General features: G+C 41.1%; 1 long non-coding RNA gene across 1 annotated transcript; it reads right to left on the bottom strand.

Annotated features, from left to right (window-relative positions):
- Nucleotides 1-3,101: 3,101 nt before the first annotated feature.
- LOC123372333 lies at nt 3,102-22,189 on the bottom strand. The gene is made up of 3 exons (XR_006580217.1): nt 21,941-22,189; nt 17,116-17,218; nt 3,102-3,177 (listed from the first exon to the last, which is right to left on the bottom strand). It is a non-coding gene; the product is annotated as an uncharacterized LOC123372333 (long non-coding RNA).
- Between the last annotated feature and the right edge of the window lie 5,797 nt (nt 22,190-27,986).

Here is a 27,986-nt window from a genome sequence, read left to right as displayed (position 1 = left end):
ACAAGAATATTGTGCACAAAATAGCCTCCCCTGCAGTGTAGACCTAGCCTTGGGGGTGGGGGTCAACTTAAGATATGCAACTTCAGCTACGCAAGTATTTTAGGTCAATTTACCTGGCCGTGAGGACGGCGGCGAGTCGACCGCTGCTGCTCCCCTGTTGACTCCACTTCTGTCTCTCACCACGGTGGAGTTCCGGAGTCGACGGCAGAGCGATCAGGGATCGATTTTTATCGCATCTACACTAGATGCGATAAATCGATCCCCGATAGATCAATCACTACCCGCCAATCCCTGGGCCCTTAAGGTAGTGTAGACGTACCCTAAGGGCCCAAACTAGTAGTTTCTATTCATATGATGAGTACTTCTTGCTCATGTAAGGAGTCTCACAGATGTCAGTGAGAATCTTCCATTAATAAGAAGTGTTCAGGGGAGCAAGAGCTGCACCATTAGTTGTCAAACTGTGGTTTTTAACATTTAAAATATTTCTCCTCCTATTGAGGCTGTGTTTGGTCATTCAATGGGGAAGATAATTATGAGCTCTTTATAATGATTTTTCTCCATCTCTGGAATCCTCTCTGCACTTCCTGGTACAAAGATGATGTCACAGAATGATATGGTCTGTGACAACCCGGATATCATAACTTGTGTGGGCTACAGTGGTACTTCTGGTATCTTTGTTAGGTGATTGATGTTATTACAGAACACACCAATGATCCTGGAAGTGCCAGGAGGATTTCACATGCAGAGTGGGAAAATGTGAGGAAAGACTTTATTGCTTACACTAAACCGTAGCTCTTTCTGATACAAACATTCTTAGCTTGCTGAGTAAATTATGTCTTTACAGGAGAACTAATTTCCTCCAGGTTTGTATGTATCTCAGATACTTATATGGCTCCCATCACTGTAGTATCTGAGAGCCTCACAATCTTTCGCATATTTACTCTCAAAACTCCCCTGTGAGGTAGGAAAGTGCTATTATTATAGATGGAGAACTCAGACATAAAAAGATTAAGTAACGCCCTATTTCACACACAAAGTCTGTGGCAGATCTGAACATGGGTCTTTCAAGTCCTAGGGTAGTGCCCTAACCACTGGAGCATCCTCCTTCTCCATTAAGCAACCACTGATGATACATGCAGGGGTTGTTCTTCCAGAAACACACCTTTAGGATTACCTTGCACAAACATAGGCAAGCATTTTACATTCAGCATACTTAGGACCAGGAACTATATGTTTTTAAGACATTTAGATACTGGATATAAAATAATCAATGTCTGTACAGCAAGCAGAATTCATCTCCAGCAGGATGGACACCACTGTCATGTGAATTTATATTTTTAGAATCCATTAAGGATACGCCAGGAGGCACTTGCTGAGTGTAATGTTTTTGTTCCTCTTTATGTCACTTGGCAGTGAATAGGTTAAGAACACTCCACTCTGCATAAGCCACCCCATTAGCAAATAAGAGAAAGAAATGGGTAGGTAATGAAAAATGCTTGGTTGGAAATGTTAAGAAATGAAGTCCAAAAACATGTGTAATAGCAGTAGGCGGTCATAGGTTTATGGGGTGTATTGATTAGCTAAGAGCAATAAAAGGAAAAGATTAAGATGTGGTAGACAAAGACTGTGATACTGAGCCAAAGAATCTGCAATCAATCATTAATTTTCAAGATCCTGAAGAGGATACAGGACTGACTGATAAATCTATAGGGAAGCAAAGAACTCTCATCTGCTGACACATTTTACCCCCTTTCCCTCACACACTGCTCACCCTCCAACCTTCCCCCCCACCCCCATCCCCATAATGAATACCAGAAAAAAGCAAATGCCCCTGAATGAGGATGCTGCCTGGGACCATGGGAGCAGATGAGTCTGAGAAATGATTCTGTATGGCAAAGCTGAAAGATATAGTCCTCTTTCCTTTAAATTGCTGTGAATGAAGAGTAGTGACTATTCTGAGATAGCGTGGAAAGAGTTATATCTGGTTTCAAGATAACCCATGCAACCTGACAGATGACAACTATGTGTTAATGTCACAGGAAGCTCCTGATTTCCTGGACAAGTTGGCTAATTATGATTGCGAGCTTATGCTCAGAGCACATGACTTGTTCTGTGAGACGTATTAGACCTATTGTATGCCATATGCTGTGGGGCCTGTACATAGAGCACAGGCCTTCAGGGAGAAGTCCTCTTAAAACAGAGTAAGAATTGACCCAAAGAACAATTGCACTGTGAGATTGGGCACTAGCCGCAGTGACACTTACTGATTGTTTTTTTTCCTTATGCGTAAAATCTTTCCAGAACTATAGGGATTAATGCAAATGACACAGGCACTTAGTGGAAAGAAGGATATAAGGAGTTCAGAACAGTAAAATGACAACGAAGGGAGATGAACTGGAATGTGTCCCCATGCTGAGGTCAGGACTCCTTTATCCCACTGCCTGTTTGTAATAAGGGTTAAAAATATCTGTCTACTAAATTATACAGGGGCCGGCAAGTATGATTCCCCTTAAAAAGCTTGTTTTAGCTAGGATCCTCCTTTTAATTACAGAAAAAGATTCTGGCATTACCGTCCTCTTCCTTTAGCAAATCCTTTTGAAACAGCAGCCTAAACAGAAGAAAATTGGCCTCATTTAGGTAACCTGCACATGATGGCTGCATAACTTGCTGTGGCTCATTTTACAAATCTTCTGGAACTATTTATTTTAGGTTTAAAAAAAATCTAATTTAAATCTAGCCTGTGTACAGAATCTTCAGTCCCTCTTAATATGTCAGTGGCACTATCCAGAAACTAGACCACACATGTTTGTATATTCTAGGAGAAAAAACAATCCTGTCTTCATTATTCAAACCATCAGCCCATAGACAAAGGGGAAAAACAAGAAACAAATCACTACAGTGACACCCAGATCTTTCCTATTTTATCTTGACAGGGTTTCATTTATACGATAGTGCTTTTTCCTTTGCAGCTATTGCCTCCTGTTACTCTTTATGGTAATTGAAGCTGGGCCCAAAAGACCTTAGAGGCTTGTATCTTCTCTTCACATGAGTGACGCTTCAGTGATAAACTTGAACTTAAAGTTACTGAGGCGTAACTGAGGGTTCATTTGATAGCTAGTGGTTTTCAGCAGCACTGCAGGGCTTCAGGGGCTCAGCGTGAGTGAGATTGTTAATGTCCTGTGAGGGAAAACAATAACACATTTCATTAATGCATTCATGTGTGAAGCATCCATTAGTGAACTGGAGGTATTAATGACGTTATGCTTTAAACTGACATGTGGGGCATGACAGGAATTGCAAGGTCTGATGGCAACAGATGACAAGATAAGCAAATATTTGAATGGCTTCATTTGCCTGCAGGTCAAAGGATGGGTGTATGGGAAGTGAGAAAATGAAAACCTGGGAGAGATTGGTGGTGTTCTAGCATGGACTGAACTGCGGCAAGACTAAAGGAAAACAGAGCTCACAAGGTAAATAAAGTCTTTACTAAGGGCGGTAACACTGTAAAAGGAAAAGGCCTAATTGTTCTAGAGATTCAAACTGTGACATTAGAAGAAATGTTAAGAATGGCTCCGCAAAGTTTGAGGTATAAATATGTGCATACCACCTTTGTTTGTATGAACACACTTTTATTTGACATTCCAGCTTGTTTCCCCTTTCCTGTCTGCTGGCAGCAGGGTTTGAAATCTAGGGCGATATTCATTGCTGGCTAAATCATCACCAGCACTGAATTTGACCCTTGGATTTTAATGGAATTGTTCATCTACTTGTCAACAGAAGTTATTAAACAGTTGATAATTGGAGGATGGGATTAATTTTCCTTCTCAGAACCTCTGATTGTTATGTGTTTTGTTCACTTTGTCAGGGTTTAATTATTCAATTTTAGTCGGTAAATAGGCTGATAAAGGCCCGTTCACCTGCTTGGACCACGGTTGGATTCTTACACAAGATTCTGAGTAAAAAGGACTTGACAGCTGCAGCGCAGCCTTTAGATGACAGTAGTGCACATCTCAATGCCATCAAGCATAATTTAACATGAATAATCTGACATGCTTGGCAGCTTCTCTGAGGAGGGGGGAAGAGGCCACTGTTTTGCTAGCTCTGAGTCAGAATGAAGTTCCACAACCAGAGAGTTTTTCCATTCAGCACCAGATTGACGCTCACTAGTTGGCTAATGTAGTGAGATTTACATTATGAACACGGTGCTGCTGCTGACTTGTTAAAAAAAAAGACTTAGTCCTTCAAGATTCTTGTGCAAAAAAAAAAGCACATCTCTCTTCAAAGATCCATAGCCCCCATCATCCAATAGCAAAGTCTAGCTATGTGCTTATGTACCCCTAATTTCCTCTCACACTCCTGTGTTAAATTTCTGTATAATGAGTCTGTTACCTACCCAAGTCTTGTTCTACACACATTTTAAATCAAACCTGTAATAGTTAATATAATCTTAGTGACATTCCCTCACCCCACACCCTTTAAACGCTGGAAAGGTTGCCAAACAGTTTCTGTTTACAACCACAATCAGAAACATTCTTCACTTACACTGAAATTTTCCACGTATGGAAAATTGCACTGAAAATTTCCCTGAAGGTACATTTTTTGGGGAGAAGTTTAAGCCAAAATCCCTTCAGACGTTTGGAGTTATTAGAAGGTGGTAAAAATAAATTTTCCACTACATAGTTGCCAAAAAGTAAAACATGTTGCCAGGGACAATTCTTTTAATAAGATGCAGGGCTGTGCATAAATTCTGGTGAGTTTTAGATTAATTTCTTCATAAGTGGGAGAGAGAGAAAATGTTCAGCAGAATGCATGTAAAATGCTCTGCTAGTGCTCAGCCTGCACCTGACTAACTTGAAAAATTATTCCTTAAAGTCCCCCCCCCTTATTTTTGTCAGCCTGCCCATATTTTTGCCAGAACTAATCTGTATTCTGACCGCTCCATGACCTCCCCAAAGTAGGCGGAGCTAGGAGATGGCTGCCTGGTGATTGAAGTAGTGGGAGGAGGAGCAGCCACAGCAATCCAGTGTCCTAAGTATCTTTTCCTGCAATAGAAAAATTCAAAGGGAACTTCATGGGGATGATTTTGCAGTCTTTTTTTTTTTGCCAGATTTGAGCTGAAGATTAGCAAAATTCTAATTCTAAAGGTGTTTTGATCCAAGCTTTTAGTTTTGTCCTGACCTTTCTCTTGCTGTTCTCTAAAAAGTAAACTGATAGAAGATGCTGCTATGACTACTAGGAACACTGACTGGGAATGGATAAAACAACAGCTTGCTCTAATCTTTTTTTCAAAAAATAACCCTGTTCTGCATCTTCTTGGGCTACTGAAATTATTTGGTTAATTTATTTCTCCTTTTCATGCTTCTCTGCCTGTCTTGGCCAAATTCAGCCAGAAGTGGAGATACTTAAAATACAATGGAAGAGTCTATTCTTACATGATTCCAAGCCTGATTTCTAAATGAAAATGACTTTGATAAACTGCTGAACTTTTGGATGCTTATTTGAAGTGAACCACCAAACCTTTTGTGACTTGCCCATTGCTAATGCTGATGTAGCTCCTATGACATTGACAGTGATGAAGGGTGGTATATAATTTTAAATGTTGAAGATAAGAGACCAGATAAAAGGAAGCCCTTGAGCGTGAATCATCCCATGGCAATTAAGTGGAACTATAGAAGTTTTGACCTTTCTGACTAGAAGATGTCTAGAGGTAAATGGCAATAAGGCAAAGGGCAGGCATGTCATTCAGGTAAAAATGACTTCGTAATCTTTCTTCATATTACCCTCTTCTAGGTAAGAAGAGGAATCTTTGTTCCAGTCCAAGATTTCCCTCTATCCCCATAGGATTGCTATGTGTCTTCCTTGAGGATTATACCTCAGGAACCTGGTTTGGAACATAGGCTGCCATGGTAGTGGCAATGCTGGTAGAGTTGAAATCCTGAACTTTGAAGTTATACCTTCATGAAAGGATGCACTCTTTGTCCCAGTTCCCTGCCCGGTGCCTTCTTACCCTGATTGGCAGCAGAATCTTTAGGGAGGCTATTGCTGTATTTCCAGACTGTAATCTCTTGCTCTCTGTAACCTTTACTTCTGCAGATTAGGTATAAGGCCAGACTGAATCTGCGTTCTATTCTTTTGAATTTTTGCATGTTCTGTGATGCAGTGGTTTCTTGGACCCCAATCTCTCAGCACAGGAGAATTGAAAGTGAAATTGCTTAAGACTAGAATGCATTCAGCTGAGCCCAAGAGTTGTGCTGTAAAGGTTAGGAGGAGGACCTAGGACCACAAGTACGCTTAGGGGCGGCTCCAGAGTAAAGGTAAGAAGACAATTTCCATTACAAGAATAATGCTGATACCCTCACATTGAACACAAACTTCACTCCTAATTTGTGGTCCCTGCCCAGAGCAGATTTTTTTTTTAAAGTTAAAGAGGTTAATTAGACAAATCCTCTTTGAGCTGTGTCTTTTTGAAAGAGTGCTGTGTGTGTTCATTTTTTAAAAAACTTCCTTGTTGTCCACTCTCAATTCACTGTAAAATTTTCAATCTGCTTTTATTCACTAATTCTCAATGAGAACTAGTGCAATAGGATGTAAATTTTAACCACACATGAGAGCAGAGATTTTGTTTTATGTCTGCAAGATTTGTAACTTCCACGCAAGGCCTGGCAAAGGTTGTTGTGTAAGCTCTGATATGCACTTCTTTTAAAAAAAACAAAACACTTCATTGTAAAATAAAGTAAACAAGCTTAACCCCTCATCTCCCTTGAAAGCCCTTCTTATCATAAAGAGAGTCTTCAAAATGTAAACCAGTTATTAGGCTTATAAAGTTATAAATCTGTCATATGACTTCCCTTAAAAATACAATTTATTCAAGATTATTTAATCCCTCCCCCAAAACAAAACAAAACATCACCAACACCACTCCTTGTAAGTGTAAGTTTTAAGTGTAACTCTCAATCACCAGCCATCATCAGAGCCCTTGCTTAAATGTTTGCTTCTAATCACCCCCATTTCCCCACACAGTCCACAGGAAATGGTGGGATGGGGACAGATCTCCACGCAATGTGAACTCCCTTCAGATCCTTGCTCTCACTGTTAGCAGCTCCCTCAGAAATGCCACTGTATCAGGCAAGCACTTTGCTGCACTAGTTCATGAACCGTGGCTACTTCCCACCTTTCCAGCTCAACAGATGGGGTCCATGTGGGGGGAGTCTTGTAGGGAGACAGTCTCCTGAAGGAACTCCTGTATACTGAGAAGAAGGGGACGCCAGGTAAATATGATCTCCAAGTTGGTAGTAGGGAACTGACTATGCCCTTGTCTCTATGCTTCTTGATGCAAGACACACTCATAAACTGTCTTCCTAATCCCAGCAGGTACCCTTTCTCAGTAAGGACCCCTCAGGACAGTATGGGCCCTTTATGCTTTGCTACAGTGCTAAAAATAGCAGTGTAGATGTTCCTGCTTGACCTCTGAGACCCATCCCCCTCACCAGGTTTCAGAGCCTGAGCAGGAAAGTCTATGCAGCCATTTTTATTGCCATGGGGTGAGCCTGGATCTGTTTACATGGGCATTGAGACTTGCTGCTGCGGTTTTATTGCAGGGTAGATGTACTCTTTGAGACTTTCTGCAAGCCTAATCAATTTTCTTAAGCTCATTCTGGAAGGTGGAAGGTTATGCTTTGCATCGGCGTGCGTGATTTTCTTTTGAGAGACATAAGTTGCTTTTCAAATATATAAAACTGATACTTCATGTGTTTAAAATTTGCATGGGTGTATTGCACTCCATAGTTCAATCTAAACACAAATAAACGCGCTAGATTGAAGGGGGGGTGTGTGCACACAAAATTAGCTTTTCTTTCATTGCTCATGTTTAACGAGTGTCAAATTTATTAGAACAGGAAAACTGTGCTTTCTTCTCTGCCCAATAGAATACAGAAAATGCTACATATATTTCTTCAAAGTATTGTACTGCTTGGAAATCTGCAAAGGCAACATCAGAGGTCTTGTCTACACAGAGCAGCAATGCGTTCTATGGGGGTGTGATTTCTAAAGCACACTAATGTGTTCCGCACAAACTGGTCTGTGTAGACCCTGCTGGCACAAGTTAAAAGTGCCCTTGTGCACTTTAACATAGTGCTGACTATGTTAAAATGCACCAGGGAATTCTTAGTTCATGCCAGCAGGGTCCACATGAAGAGTGTGCTTTCCAAATCACTAACCTGTAGTGCACCTTGCAGCTCTGTAAACAAGCTTAAAAAAATCAAACTGAGTGGAAGATAATCTGCGGTGAACTAGTTCTCTTCTGTAAATTAAATTTCCCAGAGTCCCATTTTTTTAAGGCTTTGTACATATACTTTAGATTCAAATCAAGATAGTTTGTAATTAATCATAAAAGAAAGTTAGTCAGAACTTGAGTTAATTCGCATTTCATTAGTTCACATGCAAAAATTAAAGTCTCTCCACTTCTGAAAGATTTAATAGCAGATTGATGTGTGATATCTGCTATTGCTAAAACTTCATAGCTGTTTATTTATTTACTTTGAAATATTACAATAAATTGAAGCTAACTGAGCTAAGTACTTTTTTGATTCCTTACCCATGGTTTATAGTGTTTGACTTCATATATATCATACATAATAATTATTTGTTAAGCGTGAACTCTGTTTGGGACTGTACAAGACCCAAATATACAGTCTGTCCTAAAGAGAATACAATCTGGGAGAAATCCAGAGAAGAAAGAATTCACTGAGAAATCCAGTTTGAAGTAATCTGCAGGGTTATTTATTTTTTTTTAATTGTCTGATTAACTTAGTTCTTTTGGGTATCATGGCACTGAATTTTTATGAGGGCTTTGAATGAGAAGAGTGAAGTCTTGGTAAATGGGATCACAAGGGACAGCACCTATCAAGATATTTCTGTGCCTTCATTAAGTAATATTTTACACACGCTTTGCATAGGTGTAAATGATGACATAAAGTGCAGGACAATGGAGAATCCAGCCCAGGAGATGTAGGTTTGGTGCCTGGCTCTGCTACAGGCTTCTTGTCCTAGGGCTTCCTCTTGGAAAAGGCACAGAGCAGGAGTAGGAGAAGACAACAAATGAGGGTAGTGAGGCTGGTCTTGCTGATGGAATGTTTGCCTGGGGAAATATGGTTTGGAGGAAAAAAAAAAGCTCTGGAATGGGATAGCGTAGAGTCTATCGTAGACCCTTAAAGAGAAGGAGTTTAAACTGGACGAATTGTGTAAGGGGAAGCCAGTGAAAAGGGTTTAAAGAGGAGAGTCACAGGGCCAGATGAACAGGAAAGCAAAATAATTACTTGCTAATTGACAATATTCAGTAATTTGCAATAGATCTTCCAGCACTGATACAAATTAGCCAGGTTCTACTATTTTATTCTGTTTCATGTCTTTCGCACAACTGGTCCAGTAATAAAATATTAGCCTCAGTGAATATTTTTCCTGGATGCTTTTTAGAAAGATGGGCAAATCTGAAATACCTCTGTAATACCACCAGTTCTGCAGTCATATCTGCTGTGCCATGGTATATTTGTACTGACAAACATAATAATAAATCAGTAATTCATGGCATATTTCATTTAGACCCTAATTGCAGTTCTAGCTCATTATTGATATTAATGACCCAGCAATCCTGACTGTTAAGTGATGAACTGAGCAGAGATCATGGTCCATAAGCTTGCTACTTTTTTAATAGATTCAAATGAGAATTAGAATATGCATGCAAATTGGGGTCTAAAAGAAATGGGAGCCTTTCAGCACTATTGAATTAGCTCATTTTATTGGAAATCAAAGTAATATTAACAAGGAAGCGTGTCTTGACTTGCAATAGTGTTATACCCCCGTCACTTGCACTAGGTGTCACTGTATGAGCTGGTATTATGCTCCGTAGTGTAACACGGGAAGCAGAAAAGAGACACCTTTCAAATCTTCTGGTTTTGTACTTCACAGCATCTCAGTATTTCTTGAGTGTCAGCAAACCGCACTGTTTTTGAATATATGCATATGTTAAATGCAAAATGAATAACATGCCTGAAGATATACTGACGCCTTTCCCAAATACTTTCTCCGATTTGTTAGAATTGTTGTGAAAAGAAAATCTTCCCAAATGACAATGTCTAAGTGCCAGCCAGTATGAATTAGGCCTTGAAGTAAATCTTCCAAAGTTCAATAGTCCCATTTTCAAAAGTAACCTAGCTGCTTTATAAAATGGGACTTAGCCCCCCATGTCAAATAGATGCTATTGAAAATATTACTACTTGTCTACATAACTAATCTTGCAGGACAAAAAATTTGATGCACCTCAGCTAACATGCACCTTGCATCCTTACATGATGGTGCTTCAATTGATTATTAGGTGTGCTAAATAATGTCATGGACAGTCCTTGATTTTTACATGGCTATGTAACAGCTAAAATTCAGTTGTTTTAGGTTCAGTCATTTGTTTTCCAGCATGGGTAGAGATGTCATGCCACAAAAATTGTCTCTGGATTCAGATTTGTAATTGCCCTAAATCTGGAGGAAATTAGATCAGAGGATTTGAACCTAGCCCATCTCTGCTTTTCAATAAAAAGGCACTTTTTATCAGGCATAGTAATGATTATGCCTGTCTTCTGACTGATGTGTATTTATGAACATTCTTCACTTTGCTGTGCTCTGTGGGTGTGGTTGTAAATCAGACACCTACTAAAAATGTGAATTATTCACTGGAAAAATTTATACATGACTGAATTCTATATGATGGTTAAAAAGAGTCTACAGAGAGGCTGCCATACTCTATTATATTCTCTAGACTGTTGTAATTTTCATGAAGTCTTCATTTGTTTTTTTCCTCTTAATGCAATAGGATTTTATCCATCAGGGTGAGGTCAAATATTAAAACCAGTTTTTTTCAGGTGTTTTCTGTAGGTCACCCAAGTCTCACAGCCATAGAGGAGAGTTGGGATTACCACCGCTTTATAAACTAAAAGTCTAGTGTGTGTGTTCTTATGTTGTGATTGTTGAACATCCAGTGAGACAGTCTGCCAAAGGCAAGGCTGGTACTGTGAATTCTGTGCTGAATCTTAACACCTATGTCTGCCCACTGTGAGAGATGGCTGCCAAGAAAGGCAAAGTTTTCTACATTTTCCAGTTGTTCTTTGTCGATGTACATCTTCCTTGCTGGGTCTGATGATTTGACCGGCTGGTGGTGAACTTTCATTTTGCTGATGTTCAGGGTTAGCCCTAGGCCTTTGTAAGCGTCAGAGAAGCAATTAAGGGCTGTTTGTAGATCCTCCTTTGAGTGTGCAACTACAGAACAATCATCTGAATACTGGAGTTCAGTTATTGTTGCTGATATTACTTTAGTTCTGGCATGAAGAAGAGAAAGGTTGAAGAGGTTGCCATCAATCCAGTCTTGGATGCCAATGCCCTGTGGTAGATGATCTTGGGTGAATGTTTTCATAGCTGCTAAGAATATGGAGAAAAGGGTGGGTACCAGTACACAACCTTGTTTTAAGCCAGTTCGGATGACAAAGGGCTCAGAGGTAGAACCACTGCACAGGATGGAGTCATCTAGTCATGGAGGAGTCTTACAATGGTGATAAATTTGCTTGGGCAGCCAAACTTTTTGACATGATTTTCCACAGAGCCTCATAGTTGACAGAACTGAAGGCTTTGGTCAGACGGATAAAGACCATATACAGCTGCTGGTGGTGTTCTTGACATTTTTCCTGGATCTGCCTGGCTGTGAAAATCATGTTGGTTGTGCCTTGTGATGGTCCGAAGGAGCACTGGGACTCTGGAAGTACTTCCTCTTCAAGAGGGAGCAGGCAATTTAGTAAGAATCTAGCAAGAATCTTCCCAGCAATGGAGAGGAGGGCAATGCCTCGATAGTTGCCACAGTCATCCCTGTCTCTCTTTTTGAAAATGGTGACGTTGTTAGCATTACATAAGTCAGCAGGGATTTCTTCGGTGTGCCAGATTTTGAAGAGCAGCAAGTGAAGCTTGTTAGTCACTGTTTCTCCGCCTACTTTCAGTACTTCAGCTGGTATGTCATCAGGACCTGGTGTTTTATTGTTCTTCAGGTGTTGGTGGGCTGGCAAGAGTTTCGCAGATTGGGTGCTGAAGGATGAAGTCGATGATGTCATCAGTCAGTTGATTCTCAATTTAGAAGCTTTCGGTAGTGTTTCTTCCAGTGCTCTTTGATGGATTCATTATCTTTAAGAAGGGTACTACCACCTTCAGATCTCAGAGGCCACATGAGCTTGGTCCATACAGGGTCTTTGTCTCACAAAAAAACTCTGCATATCATGTCTGTCAGCGAATGTTTGGATTTATTTTGCTTTGACCTCCCACCAATTGTTTTTGATTTCTCGGATCCTCCTTTGAACTTCAGCTTTGAGCTGATGGAAAGAGCTCTGCTTCTGACTAGATAGTGATCGGTTTTGCTAGTTGCAAAAAGCTTTTCTCTTCTGGTCCAAAAGGGCTATAGTCTCAATGTTGTTGTTGTCAAACCAGTCCTGATGGTTGCGGGTAGCAAGGCCAATGGATTCCTTGCAAACCTCATGGATGGTCTGTTTTAGGGCTTCCCGATCATCTTTGACACTTGTGTTGTAATTTCCAGGTGTGCATATGGCCAGTTTTTCACTGAAGAGTGCTTGGAAGTTCTCTTGGTGCAATGAGGATTGAAGCCTTTGGATGTTGTATTGTCGTCTGTGTGATTTGGATTGCTTTTTGTGTTTCAGTGCAATCCTGATGGACATGACTGACCTCACCAGGTGGTGGCCAGTCCAGCAATCATCGGCTCCTCTCATGAAGGGTGATTTGGACATTTCTTAGATCCTGTGGTCTTAGGTCCTGTGGTAGTTTAGGAGGTCCCACTATTCTGAGCGAGGGTGTTGCCAACTTGTTCTATACTTGTTGTTTTGTCTGAAGAACACGTTTGTGATCACGAGGTCGTGCTCTGCACATTTGCTGAGTAGAAGGATGCCATTGGAATTGGTCTTGCCCACTCCTCCCTTCCAACTCTTGCATTTAAGTCCCTAAGAGGATTATCTTATCTGTTTTTGGAAAGGATGACAAAATGTTATTAAGGTCAGTGTAGAAGGATGCTTTCTGTTATTCTTCAGCATCAAGATTGGTGCATATGCACTGATGATAGTGGCAAATGACTTATTGACCAATTGGATGCGGAGGGTCATAAGGCACTTGTTGATGCCGATGAAGAGCTCAGTCAGCAGTTGACTAGAAGGTTTTTGATTGCAAAGCCAATACCGTGTATTTGGCTGTTGCTTGCTGGTTTTGCTTTCAAGAAGAAAGTGTAACCACCACCCTCTTCCCTCAAGTGGCCTTCATCTGCACATCTTGTTTTGCTGAGAGCAGCGATGTCGATGCTGTACCTCGAGAGTTCTTGGGCAACAATTGCTGTTCTGCATTAGGGTCTTTTACTTTTTGATTCGTCTAGTAGGTTACAGACATTCCAAGTTGCAAGAAACCTTTTTGTTTTTTGACCGCACTGGGAGTGATCTCTCTGGACATGGTTATCCAGTCAGGTATGATGGGATCAGGAGTGCAAGTATGGCAGTACTGTCCAGTACCCCATACCTGCAAAACATTTCTAGCCAGTACAGAGTACCGGAAAGACATGGGGTCGCTGGACAGCCCCACGCCGGCAGCTCCACCCCCTACCCCCATGAGCTGCATAGTCCTGCTGGAGGACACGGCTAGGGGAGTGGGGCTGCGCTTTGCTCCTTTCCCAACTGCAGCAGCGGGGAAAGGAGCAAATGCAGCTAGGGCATTCGAGTCTCGGCTTCCCTTTCTGCCATGGGAGGTGAGATGTAGTTATGAGCAAAGCCTTAGAAATGAGAGTGAACAGCTTACACTCCGGGGGAAGAGGAGGGGGGCCAGTGAAGGGCCACAGATAGGCAGGGAAGCGGATCAAGTGAGCTGCTGAACATTCAGCTGATTGAAGAGGGAGAGGTGGGACACTGGGGAATTAGAAAGAAGGTGGTTCTATTGGTGCAGGTTAAAGAGAACCACAGTTCTTGCAGAGGGACTGTAGAGGAAGGGGCAGGTTTTAGAAGTATGAGGCAAAATTTGAGAAGATCCTGGATCAGGAGAAAGAAAGGGGGGTCTCAAAGTTAAGCCTGTGTGTGAGTGATGGCAAAGGGATTGGAGTTGTCCCTGGTGAAAGGGGAGAGTGTAGAAAAGAAAAAATTAGACAATCTGTTTAATCAAGGCCGTATCTAAGGCTGTGGTGTGACATTCACAGGTAGGTACATTGAAGAGACAGGAAGAGCCGTTACTTGAGTGGTTTTGTTCTTTCCTCTCCAAATGTCAAAGCCTGTTCCCATTGAACTCAATAGAAAAACTCCTGTTGATTTCAATGGGAACATGCTTTGGCCCCAAGAGATCAGAGAATGTGATTTTGATCAATTGCTTATCTGTCCAGAGACAGTTCTCATGCATGTTCTGCCAGGCTGATTTTGATTGTCCCTCCTGTATGTCATGCCGAGGAAAATAATAAAACAATTTGGGCTGTAGTACTATCAAGATGTCCATGGCACACACAGTGCTATGCCTCTTTTCCATCAAACCCAGATGGCACAGCATCTTTGCTTTCCTAGTGCCTGGCGGAGAGCACTTAGATAAAGGAAAGCTGGCCGAAGCTTAGTTTGGACATAAGAGGTACTGATAGTGTGATAAGGGAAAGTGGGGTGATTGTCCTTCCAATCCTTCTTTCATTTAAGAAGTTTTTAATTTGGGGTGCTGCTGGATCCTCAATGACACCTGAAAGTACAGGTGGCACCAGGGGCCCAAAGCATCATTTTGTAAAATTTTAAACAGGTAAGGGGGGATATTAAAGGGGACAGGGAGAGCGTGGGAGCCTCAGGTTGGGGGCAAGGTGGGGAGGAGTCACATGGAGGGTCACATGGGGAGTGTCATGTACCCCCACCCCCCCTTGTGTCCCTCCCATGAGTGCAGTACCAGCAAGTCATAATTTCTCCTTGCACCACTGGGTAGGATAGTCTATGTTTGGGGCACCTTTTCTAGCGCCTTCCCCGTATGGGGTGAGCAGAGGGGTTCCTAAAAAGGCCTGCTCAGTCATGACCGCTGCTGCCGCCAAAAATGCCCCCCATCCCAGTCCAGGGGCACATGATGACCATCTTTCAGTCACCACCTGTATGTGGATCTGTGACTAGGGACTCCTGGTGATCACTTCATATGTCCCCGTCACCACTCATCCATGTTATGGGTTGGGGTGGGGAAAAAGCCTGTGCATGAGTAGTTTAATGTGTGCAAGCTGTTGCACACCAATGGCCACACACATCTTGGTGGAAGAGGGACCTGTGTCTGGTGGCAAGGAGGTCCAAGACGACTGGGGATTTCTCCTCCATTGCAGCCACTGAGAGGTCATCCTGATTCATCTGCCTGTTCTGCGCTCAGGTCTTATTTAGCAAAACCGGGACTAAATGTGAAGCTGTTGCAGCATTGTAAATGGAATAAGCAGCCATGTTGATATAGATCCTTTTTAAAGCACTTCAGCATGTAAACCTGTAAATAACATTTATTGTGTGCATAGTGCTGCTGACCTACTCATTTAGTTTGGAATGGAAGAAAAGAATCAGCTGATCAATGTGGCTGGTCGATAATTCTTTGCTGTGAGATTGGGTTAGGGCATGGGTTGGTTGAAGGGGGAAGGCTGGTCCAAAGACAAAACATGTAATGTCATTACTTAGGGAAGTAAACTTAATTCTTCCTTCAACTAGTTCTTCATGGTTTGTCTTTTTTGATAGTTTGAGACAAAGCAGAGCTCTGTGCTCTTTCCACAGTGACTAATGGGGCTTGCCATGCTATTAGTGCTGTCTTGAACATTTTACTTTTTAATTTATGGAACTAGATACTGAAAAGTTTTATGAAATGTTAAATCACTCTCATATTTACCTATTACAGCCAAGGAGAATGGAGTAAAATAAAATACAAAATACCCACACCCCAAAGTGCTTATTTTCGTCCTTTTCCTGTCTTCTTTCCCAGTCTGGTTTTGTATTCTTTGATATTAAATTGGAACAGTAGGAAAAGTTCAGCTAGATTTTGGTTTGTTTGGGACAAACCATGTTAGCTGCTTGTGAGAACATTCAGATCAAGGTTTTACAATATGTATGGCTAAAGTTGGACTCTTAAACTACTGTATTATTTAGGATCCTAAAAAAGTGGCCTGATTTTTTTTTGAAAGTGTGAAGTGTATTCAATGTCTTTCATTGACTTGCACTTTGAACTTCTGAGTGCTCAACACTCTTTGAAAACCAGACCACTGAAGGTATGTCTTCCCTGCAGCTGTAAGTGTGCTTCCCAGCCCTGGTAGACCGACTTAAACTAGCTCGGCTTGAGCTAACGTGCTAGAAATAGCAGTGTGGATGTCGCAGCATTAGTGAAGGCTCAGGCTAGCCCCTCACACTCGGACCAAAGGGGTTGAGGTGTCACCCAAGCTGTCACATCCACTGCTATTTTTAGTGTGCTAGCTCAAGCCAAGGTAGAGTGACTGTCTACAATGCTCCCAGCTTGTCAGGTGCTTAAATAAGAATTTAGAAACCTAAATCTATTAATCACCAACTTTGGAAAACCTTGGCCTCCTAATCCATATTAGTAGGACTTTTAAATAACAATTATTTTGTTTTTAATATATTGTCCTAAATTCCCGGTTTGATTTTATGTATGTAACACAATGTGTACTGTTGTTAAAGTTACTGTTTAACTTTAACCATACTATCTAATAATATATATAGTAATAAAGCATATAAAGTATAATATGGTGGTATTAATGTGCATGGTTTCCAGTTCTGAATGAAGGCCTGCACACAATAAGTGTCTTGCTGTTTCTGGAACAATTGCAAATGTACTGTATGTCTTATATAGTGACTCAGATCAGTCAGCATATACAGAAGAAACTCCTACTCAAAATCACTTTTTGATACAATAGTTGGTGTAGGAGAAACTAGGCAAGAGTGGGTCACCAAAACAGATAAAAATCAACCAGATATTTTCAAATAAACAATACAGACTATTCAATAGCTCCTACAGCCCAAGTCCCCAAAGTCCCCAAATATCCAGACATGATCTTACAGATCTTGTTGGTTCATCTGTGCTGAGAGAACAGTCCTAAGAGCTTTTTCTTTGGACCCATTGTTCCATTTGCATAGCAGGCTGTGCAATCAAAGTAATACTCCTAAACAAATAATAGAAGAAATTCATTTGCTGGGATAACAGGTTAGATTCTCATAGCTTATTCAGATGCACAGAACTCTTGCAGCCGGTCAGTATAAGTCATAAGTTCTCCTGCTGAGGTTGCAGGTTCCTCTGATAAGGCTCTTTAAAACCTGATTAAATTTAAATATCGTTGCAACCACATTGAAGTCAGCCAGCTGGATTATGTGTGTGGCAAATTTAGACTTAGATCTAACTGTAACCTATTTCTCTCGGTTGTTTCAATTTTTCATGCAAATATTTACTCACAAAATCTATTTGGGCAAATTTCCAAAGACAGCCTCTTAAATTTCACCTTCAGTTTTGCTCATACAATTGTTCATGAACACAAACTCCACATTTGTATGCAGGACTTGAATAGTTACCGACCAACTTGATCTTGTGTGTGTGATTTTATATATATAAAATATATAAAATAAAAAAATGGGCTTACTTACACAAAATTTACATACAAAGTTTTGGATGCTGGTTTGATATGAGATGGCTATCTGGCCCATTAGTATAATCATTTTTAATCTGAGCCTTGGAAACTTGCTGTAAAATTCATTGAGCATCTTGAAAAGTGCTTCAAGCTGGCTCCTGCCTCTTGGAGAGAGACTATATGTGGGAGTTGATACAAATCACCACACCATAGCCCACTGAAATTGGTTCAGTTTCAATTCATACCAAGTATTGACTCTAGAAACTTTCTACGTCTGCTCTTCCAAAGCAAAAGCAACAACCGTAGATACAGGTTTCTGCATTCTATTGAGTGCTTACCAGAGTGGTGCAGTCATGTGTCTCAGAGAGAAACTTGCAATGATTTTAGAAGTCTGTGAATTTTGCAGCCTAGGAAGATATAACTCCTTTAAACTGTCCAAGATGGGGACATCCCACCAACCCATCTCCTTCCTGATGACTATGTACAGTGTGTAAGTGAAGTCAGAGAATGAGTGGTAGCTCTCCCCTGGAAAAGGGGAGGCTCATCTAGTGGTTAGGCCACTAGCCTACGACTTGTCAGACCCAAGTTCAATTCCCTCTTCCACCTCAAACTTCCTGTGTGACCTTGGGCAAGTCACTTAACCTCACTATGCCTCAATTCCCCATTTCATAGGTGGGAATGATACTTCCTTACCTCCCAGGGGTATTGTGAGGATAAATACATCAAAGACTGCAAGGCACATAGAAAATACACCTTAATGTTAGGTTCCTAGACGCTGAATTAAAAGATGCAATGGAAAATGGAATGACGTGCATTTGGAATATGCTGGTGCCAGACCCTGTTTAACCTAGATTTAAGATGAAGGAACACTCTTTAATCTGTGTCCCTAGGAAGAATTATTTCCACTAAACTTATCTTACAATGTACTCAGCAAGATAACTTTCCAGGTGCCAAAATAACTACTATGTGCTACAGTTCTTGTCTCCTACTAAAAAAACCTCAGACAGCAGTCAAGCACAGTACACCATCAGCATGCACTCGGTTAAGTTCTGTTTCATTATTACTACTTGTATCTGATTAAAAAAAAAAACTTAAAAAATCTCCAAAAACTCATTCCATCTTTTTCATTGAAAAATTTAACTTTGGAAAATTTTGACTGGCTTTTAGCATGTTTCTGGCTCTTCAAAAAACGATAAAGTGCCTCACAATCGCATGCAGACCTGGTGCTTAGCCTGGAGAGCATAGTCATGTGGTGTGTGACCCAGGAAGAGTAAAACTCATTCACTGGGGAGAAAGCAGGAAACTATCTCTTAAAAAAGAAGAAAAACAACTTCCTGAACTGCCAGACCTGGAGAGAAGAGTCAACAGCTGCAGCTTGTCAGGTTGCTGGGAGAAAGAGCTGATAGCTATGCCTCCTAAGTGGAGGAAACCATAAAAAGAAGCAGTGGCTTCCACAGGGCTACAGAGAAAGAAGTGTGAGGAGCTGCTTTCTGATCTCTTCCTAATCCAAGTGACTGCTGATCTATAGGCAGGCTAGGGAAAAGGAGGAAATGGGGGAATTAGTAATGAGGGAGAGTATATGACTACCCAGAGACTGTAACCATAGTAGGAACTGTTTTGTTTGTTTTTTTGTCTCAGGTGGGTCCTTGTCTGAATGAAGAGCAGCCCTGTGTGGTTTGGAAGAACTGAGGCTAGGCAAAAAGAAGCTGCTCTGTGTTTGCTCTGTAGTTGTGGTCAAAGGAAGCCATTCTGTGATTATATTCTATCCTGGTTCAGAATGGAAAGTTTTTTGTTTTCCTTTTTAAGAGCCTGGCTTAAAGGGGCTGTAACTCCAAACCCCAGGGATGGCTGGTGGGCCTGCCATAGTCATAAACAAACAAGGAAGGGAAAGACAAGTGAGATAATGATATGATCTGTCAGTCAACTTTGTTCCGTTCCTTCCTGCTCTCTCCTCATTGATGAGATGGCAGAAGGAGGTCTTTAGAAAGGATTTGAATATAGTGAGCGAGATGACTTGAATGAACTAGAGGAGAGTGTTCTGAGCATTAGGGGCAGCATGGAAAAGAGCACAGAGACTCCTTTAGGAAGAAAAGATGAGGGGATATATAAACTGGCATCAGTGGATGAGCAGAGGGGAAAGGGGGGAAATACAAAAAGAATTCCAGCTCAGAAAAGTAGATAAGGGCTGCATTATGTGAGGCCTTAAAGATAAGGACAAGACCTTTTAGTTTGATGTGTAGCACAGTAGGGATCCAGGAGGCTATTGTCAAAGCAACAGGGAAGAAAGATGACTTCTGAGAACACTTGGATGGACTGGAGGAGTCAAGGTGAATATTAAAAAGACCCGAGAGGAGGTTGCAGTACTCAGGGAGAGAAAAAGAGAAGTTTAGGGAATAGCTGAGCCATTGGCTTTTGGGGGAAAAAAAGGGAGAATGGATTTTAAAAATGTCATAGAAGAAATGTGTGGGAAGAAGACAATGGAGGAGTCCAAGGAAGCCATCAGGTTATGGGCCTGGGTGATTGTGAGTATGATGGGATTGACAATTGTATTTAAGATGGTATGATTTTTAAAAAATTAAATAACTACTATTGTCTAAGTGACCCTTGACCTAGCCATTAGTAATTTGGTAACTTCTTGTCCTCCCTGCTCCACCAGTGAGGCTAGTGTCATCCCACACCTGTATTTTTACTCTCTCCTGTTACACCTTCACTGAATTAGTCTATAAGGCCATTATATCTTTCTTCATATCTACTACTACTTCTACAATGACACCTTCAACAAACTATCTTACTGAAAATGTTTCGGTTGAAAACTGCTAATGGATATTTATTTTGTTGGCTGAAAACAACCTATGAAACAAAGCTGTCCCTTTGATTCTGTGTTTTAACCCTCTCCCTTTCTTCATTTGTCACTTAGAGTGTGAGCTCTTTGTGGTGTTTTAGATGTTTGGTAAGTGGTTAGCATATTAGTTAACAATGAGCATAGTGAGTTTGGCGACCTATATGAGACAGTGAGCCAATCGAGATCAAATGTTTGAGGTACAGTGATATATGCAAGGGTGAACTAGAGAAGATAGATACAGATAGATACAGATTTGAGCTATTAAGCCCACCGAGCAGACTTGGTCACTCAAAGACAGTATATAGAGAGGCGAGGAAGGGAACAAAAATAGAAGACACATAAAGATTATCTCTACGGGAAAACCTGTTGAACCAATTGAAACCAATAGTCTTCTGTAGAAATTCTCTAAAACCTATAGAATTTGATAGGGAATTATATTTCTGCTATAGAATTCTGTAGGTTTGGGAGGTTTATTGCTATGTATGAAATCCTGTAGAACTTTTCTGTAGTGTGAGTTTAAATGTTGTGGAGAGGAGGAAGAATTTTCAGTACTGGATAGGAGCCTTTTAGTGTGTTACAAATACAGTCTGAAAGATGAGGATGGTTTGTACAACTTAGCCAGATAAAAGCTTGAAGGTCTAAATATGCCTCTTAGTGCAGTTCTGTAAGAATAAATGTTCCAGTCTCTCATAGTGTTCAGCAAACTGTCACAGAGAGAGCAAAAATTGGGACAATAAATAGGAACTTGTTTACCTTTGGGGTATTCTTAAATAGTCTCTGTCTCAAAATAGAAATACTGCACAAGGTTAGCAGGACTTTCCCCTCAAATTCTAATTTTTCCTCATACCTATTCATCCTGTTATATTCTTAGACATGACACAATCGTATTTTAATGAGACACATACTAAGATTTTTCCTGTGTAAAAAATGTTAAAGTAATTTAGTTCTGTGATATTTTATAACAATGAGAGCCTTGAAGACCAATCCCTTTACCTACCCACACAAAGGTGCAGTGGTGGTACAAACTTGCCATCACTTTCCTGACAGTATAACTCAAAGGTGGCCCACAGACCGTAATTTAATTTACAATTCCCATTCAATCCAGGTGTCTCTGCAAAGACACAGTGCCATTTATGGTGGCTCTTTTGTGCTGTGGATAAAGGAATTGAACCAAGGCAACCAAATCACTTCATGTGAATCATCAAACAGCTATGAGGTGGTGATTTGAACAGTGACACATAATCCTATAGAGTTGCCACCTATGAGATGCAGAAAACTCAGCCACTGGCCACCCTCCCAACTGACAAAAAGGGTCTTAGTGCAGACTGTAGCAATTATTACGAAAATGTTTTAGACAACCATTTTACACACACAAACCCCGCACAGTATGTGTATTTTTGTTGTTTTATTATTTTTCTTACCTATCCTAACTTGACGTTGCAGTCTGGATTACTGGGGAGTGTGATTTTCAGAGCACTCTAACATGTCTCAAATGAAAACAAGAAAACAAACAGCCCGGCACATTAAACCTTTTAGCCGGCACTCCAGTATGAAAACCAGCCAGGTGGCACCTGAGCCATACGGTCTTCCTTAAGCTTTAATAAAACGAGGCATGTTCTCTTTGTTTGAATAGTCAGGCAAAAGAGGAACTATGGTAGAAAATATGTAATAGCCATTTAGATGGGATAACAATGTGAAAAACAACCTAATTGTTAAGATAAAGGGCCTAGACCTGTCCCTGTCTTCTCCCGTGGCAACAGAACCTCAAAAGTTCTAGAGCCTCCTTGATTTCTGCAGAGCAGTCAAGCTCAGTTTTAAGCCCCTATCTAGCTGATGGATCTATCAGGCTAAATAACCGTCCCCCTTCCCCCACCCCTCCCAACAACCACCTTACCCTATAAAGAATTGAAAATTGGGTGGGGTCAGGGTGTTGAAGCAGCCATGCATCCACCCTCTACCTGGCAACGTACACTCTTTTGTTGTAGAAAATACCTACAGGATATAGTATTGACCCTCTCTGTGCTCCCTGCAGGAGCTGCATAAGGGTTATTACAGCTTTAGGGCTGCAGTGAACTCTGTAGTCTCAAGAGGGCAGAGTGTTTGGATCAGTGTATAGCTGTTTGGGAAGTGAAAGAGGCATGGAACTCATTTACGTGAGTTGTTCGTTCCAACTGTATCAATGTTCCAACTGTGTGGTAGTTGTGGGTGTGCCCTCTCCTATACATGTTGAGCTCCTGTAGACTGTCCTGAGGGCAGCAAGTGCTCAGCAAACTATTTAGGTTTGGGGGTCTTGTACATCCTTTAAGGCCATGTAACTCTTGTTCCAGGTTTGCCCCAATGTTATGTCTAAGTCAAAACTTTCTTAAGTTTCACTGAGAGTTAATGCTCAGTGGAACAGTGTGAATGCTGCTAAGACTTCATAAATGTTTTGAAAAAAGATCCATCGCATATATCCTGTAGAACACAGAATTTCTGAAATCAGGTGGCATTTATACACATTTCCTGACAAAGGTCTATTCCATTTCCTTACTATTTATAATGGATGGTCCTATGGCAGAATGTACAGTGACCAAACATCAGAAATGCCGGTCCTATCAATAATACCTGAACAGGGTCTGCTGATGAGGATCTGTTAGTAATTTCTAAAATCTAGGACTCTCCCCCACCCCTCCCCACCCCCCGCTGTGGAAACTGAGGATAGAAGGAAGAGAACTTTAAGACTTTCATTTATCTTGTTCTTCTGTTTAAGTTGGAGTTCTTGAAGAGTTCAGGTGTAATCACAGCCTTCTGTTGCAACAGGAAGCACCATCTGCTGAGGCATTCTGTAAGCAATATAACGTCTCTCTAGAGATAGTTTAGCATTCAATTCACAAAGAAGGATGGCAGGGACTTGTAAACAAAAGGAGACAACTGAAGCAGTGAAGAATGGGCTGTGCTCTAAAGATTCAATATGTTTCTTCATAGCTGGAAAATCCTGTAATGCTATAAAAGCCTGGCAGAGATTTCTGATGTATTAATTGGTTTTTTTTCTTTCAACCTTGCTATTTGAAAGCCAAAAAGTAAGCCCAAAATGTAACACTTTGTTCTTTTCACTGAAACTTTTAAGTTCTTGTGAACCTGGTATTTTTTATACAGCAACGGCAGTTGATAAAGGAAAAAATATCAAGATTTTAATTACAGTGTGATCCTAATTATAGAGTGTGCTTAGTAAAGAGCTGATATGACTGGATTTGTCTATTGTATATCTAGTTGTATAGCAGCTTGAAATGAACAAATCTCGCTATGTAATAAAATTACTAGTTTTATCTCCTCTCATTTAAAAACAGTCTAATAATATATTTTAAAGAAAACAGACATGGGGTGTGTGGGGGGCTGTGGTTGGGACTGGGGGCTGGGAACGCTGTTGCAACTAAGTCAAAGGATCCTAGTTGTATAGGCTAGACCCCTAGTGTATTAGTTCCTTTAACTAACATTTGAATTATAAGTAGACAAAAAATAAAATCCTGAGAACTGGCCCTTGATATCAGCAGAGGTTGTGGGTTCTTAGGGTCAGCCCCAAGAGGTTAAGATTAATTTAAATTCTTGGGATAAAATCCTGCCCCGCTGAAGTTGATGGCAAAACGCCCATTGACATCAATTGACTTTAATTCTTTCTCTAAAAAGATACGTTCTACACAGTGAGTGAGCAAGTACAGTTAAAAGATGTTCTTGATCTTTCCCCCTTCCCTTCACACCTTCCATGACACGTCAGGTCCCCTTAGTTTTATGAGAAAAGTTTGGTTTAATGTGACATATATTGGACATTGTGATAGTTGCGTGTGTGCTGTATGCGTATCCTTGAGCTATGAGAGAGGTTTTGCCTCATATGCTTCATGAATTAAGCTTTCAGAAAATGTTAGCTTTGTGGGGGGAGGGAGGGAAAGCTTTCTTTTATAGGAGTCTAGTCTGAGCTGCTATTTGAACTGTGTAAGGTGAGGTTCAATGTACTGTTTCTTTAAGGCTGGACTCTGGGGTTGGTATGCGATTAAATGGCAGTTAAATTCCTAGACAATTACATCCCCCCAGAGGGCCAGCTATAGGACCATGTTTGTACTTAGTGAATATAGTAGCCCCTACCTCTTTTTATTTATTTTATTGACTATATGTATAAAGTTGATATGGAGCTTATTTGTATTTGGTCCTGAATGTGAATCACATCCAGATGCAAGTTTGCTATGTAATGTAGGAGGCTTCAAACTAGATATAAATGCCTTTGTTTAATTTTAATGGAAGATGTTTGGATAATTCCCTTGTACTGTTTAAGAATCTCAGCCTTTATTTTTCATCCATTGCAACTTATTTATGGTGAGGGCCATGAGGACTGAAGTGGGACTTGCGCTGGCTTCTGCACAAGCATGTGTGCTTCCATATTTCTCTTCTGAGACTATTCCATACTTGCAGGCCCTTCGGCCAGCTTCAGATTCTCACTCTTCTCTAAATCCATTTAATTTAATTTTTCTAGTGATGATTCCTCAGGCACTATCTCTCATGCTTTGCTAAGGTCTAGATGTGTTATATCTGTCCAAGGTGACCAGAAGGTCTGGTTCATTGGAACTCTGTTCTGAGGTCCTGGATGAATATATTGAAAGTAAGGTTTTGATCTCAGTTTCAGTATAATCCGGGGTGGTTTATAATCCATGTGCTCACCTATGTTCCATAGTGCTGCTGGACTTCAGAGGAGCTTCTTCTGGCTGTCCAGGCATCTGTTCCTGCTCCTAAAAGGCTATTGAGCAAAAGTCAGAAGTAAAATTGACTGTACCTCTCAGCACTATTCGGTAGGAATGTGTGAAGAATTGGTGTCTGTGGATCTCCTTTATTGTCTTTCACCTGTAAGATTCTCACAAGAATGTCTCTGGTGCTGCTTCTGTATAGAATGACCTCTCCTTCAAATCTCCTTTGAGTCTTTCCTTGGTTTTGGGGTAAGAAGGGAATGTTGGCATTTACTTCCCCCAACGTGTATAATATTGCAAGTAGACACACTTGGTTGTATTCCTCTTCATCCACCCTTCATATGTCAATTGTATTCATAGACTGTAAGCTTTTTTGCACAAGGACAGTGTCTTCATATGTGTTTCTACAGTATCTGATATGATGGATTGCTGATCCTGATTCATGCTTCAGGGGCCTACTGTAATATAAATATTTAATAATGACACAAAGATTTGCGGAAGTAGGATAGAAGATACAGTAAAGAACCTGAGAAAAAATGAGAGGTGGGAAAGATATAAGTGCAACTTTCTTCACTAACCAAACCAAAAGGATTACTGTGTAATATAGAATGAACACATGAGGACATAAATGAGGGGAAGGAGAAGACCCTTTCCCACCTAGGGTGAAAACATGGCAAGAAGGCCCACTTTGTTCTCTTTAAGGTGGCCATCACTTGCAGTGCTGCTATTCCCATCTCTGGACTTGTCCTAGGCATTCCATCTGCATAGGAAGATGCCAGGGAGGGAGCTGGGGTGTGTGTTGCAGTTGTGAATGTTGTGGGGTGGAGAACTTTTTATAGTGGTGATGATTTAGTATTTAGTTCATTATAACCCTTTCCTTTGTTAGAGCCACTTTTCCCCATCTCCAATAAAGTCATTATTTTGGGATGTGGCATTTCATTTGTTGGGGGTTGTATTAGTGTATTTTGTTGTTTGGATACCAGGTTGTACTCCTTGTTAAGAGTAGTAGTATTAGTCATTTTCAAAGGGACAGCACCGACTGTGTCCCAGGCACAAGGAGGTGTCAACTTGGATGGAGGCAGCAGGCACCACAACAGAGAACCCGAGCCAACCCATACAAGGAGGGGAGGAGAAGCACTTTGATTTGCAAGCATGAGGGAAGAGGCTTGAGCTGTGCTGATTCTGATGGAGAGCTACAGTAGTACTATACAATTTTATCTTTTAGAAGAGATAGAAAAGCAAAGTGGACTGTGTGGAGGTCTATCTCTTCCCTCTGTGAGTGTGATTGGCACTCCCTCTAAAACCTACTCTATAACTTCTTTCAGCCCTCTAAAGCCAGGGGATATTTGTTTGGATTTGTTTGTGAAGGGGGCAGGTGATCCTTTGTCCTGGATTAATGCTGAAGTGTAACTTTCCCTGTTGGAATGCATTATAGGACTGATTATGGGAATTGTAACCATTTTAAACTCAACGCTTTGGCCTTCCTACAGTCACTAGAGTCTGGCTGACAGTGGGGAAGAGACAATCTCTTTGGGTGATTGTGGAAAGGCATACTTTGTAAGTCTGACTCTCTTAGCCTGTGAGGGTCGGATCCTATGAGGGGCTGAGTCACCTGAACTCCAGTTTAAGGTACTAGGGGCTTAAGAAGTACAGAACCATTCAGAATCAGCCTCCTCTGATGGTAAGTAAACTCTGTGAACCTCTTTTAGCATCCTGTAGTCTTGGTTTTAGGTACAGCAAGTCAGTTAGGCTTGAAGGGCTTCTTAGGATCTACATGTTGCATCCTTTTAATCTCCTCCTTGGTTGGCTTTGGGATGATGCACTTAGGTACTTGGTATTATCTTGTTCTGTTCTTAGAACTTGTCCTAGGAGTACCCCAGGTGAGTGAACTTTGGTGGTTTAGGCTGAACTCTGTTAATTCCTGAAATTCGTAATACCCACCAGGACTGGATTAAAGAATTTTGGAACCTTTTGCGCTATGCAAATTGGAGGATCCCATTTTTGGAGGGGGAGGGGGTGGCAAATCTCCTGGTGGTTCAGTGGTTATGGTAGAAGTGGGGAGTTGAGCATCAAGTCGCAGAGTCACTCACCCAGATTTGGCCTGGCTACCTCTTCGTCATGATATGTGTGATGTGGGTGGCCAGGCCAAATTTGCATGAATGGTGTTGTGACCTGGCATGCAGGGTTGCAGTGCCACTCAGTTTTGTTTTCCTTCCAGTGGTTGAGATGGGTGCCCAGGGAAAGTGCACCAAGTGCACAGTGGTTAATCTGGGCCTGATACTCACTCAACCCTGTTATCATTAATCTAGCAGTTGAGCTGGCCTGCCATCTGGACTACTGACATTTTGGCACATTTGCCCTTCAGTAAGTGAAGACACTGTGAAACTCAGATGATTTTTTTTTTGGCTGTAGCACTGTGCAATCAAACATTTGAACTCTTCTACTTAGAAGCATCACACAGGGTCTTGTTCTGCCAACTTTGAGTCTATTTCCTGTTGGGAATTACTTTGACGTGAAAGGGGCACTTTCAACTTAAAGTCAAACCAAACTTCTGTCTGAAAGCCTCTTATCCATTATTGTTCCAAGTAACACCTCATATTGCTACAGCTTAAAGCAAGCAGAGACAAATATATTGCTTTTTCTCATCTTGCACACTGTGTGCAATTTGCCTTAGCAAAACTGCATCCAGCACAAAGTTATATCAGCAAATGGGGTTTTCTGTTGAATCCTTCTTTTTTACATTCTCCTTTTGGTGGAA

The sequence above is a fragment of the Mauremys mutica genome, chromosome 6 (genome assembly GCF_020497125.1).
Source record: "Mauremys mutica isolate MM-2020 ecotype Southern chromosome 6, ASM2049712v1, whole genome shotgun sequence".
NCBI classification, from domain to species: domain Eukaryota; kingdom Metazoa; phylum Chordata; order Testudines; family Geoemydidae; genus Mauremys; species Mauremys mutica.
Note: the sequence above shows the minus strand (reverse complement) of the source record. Positions and strands in the feature narration are given on the sequence as shown.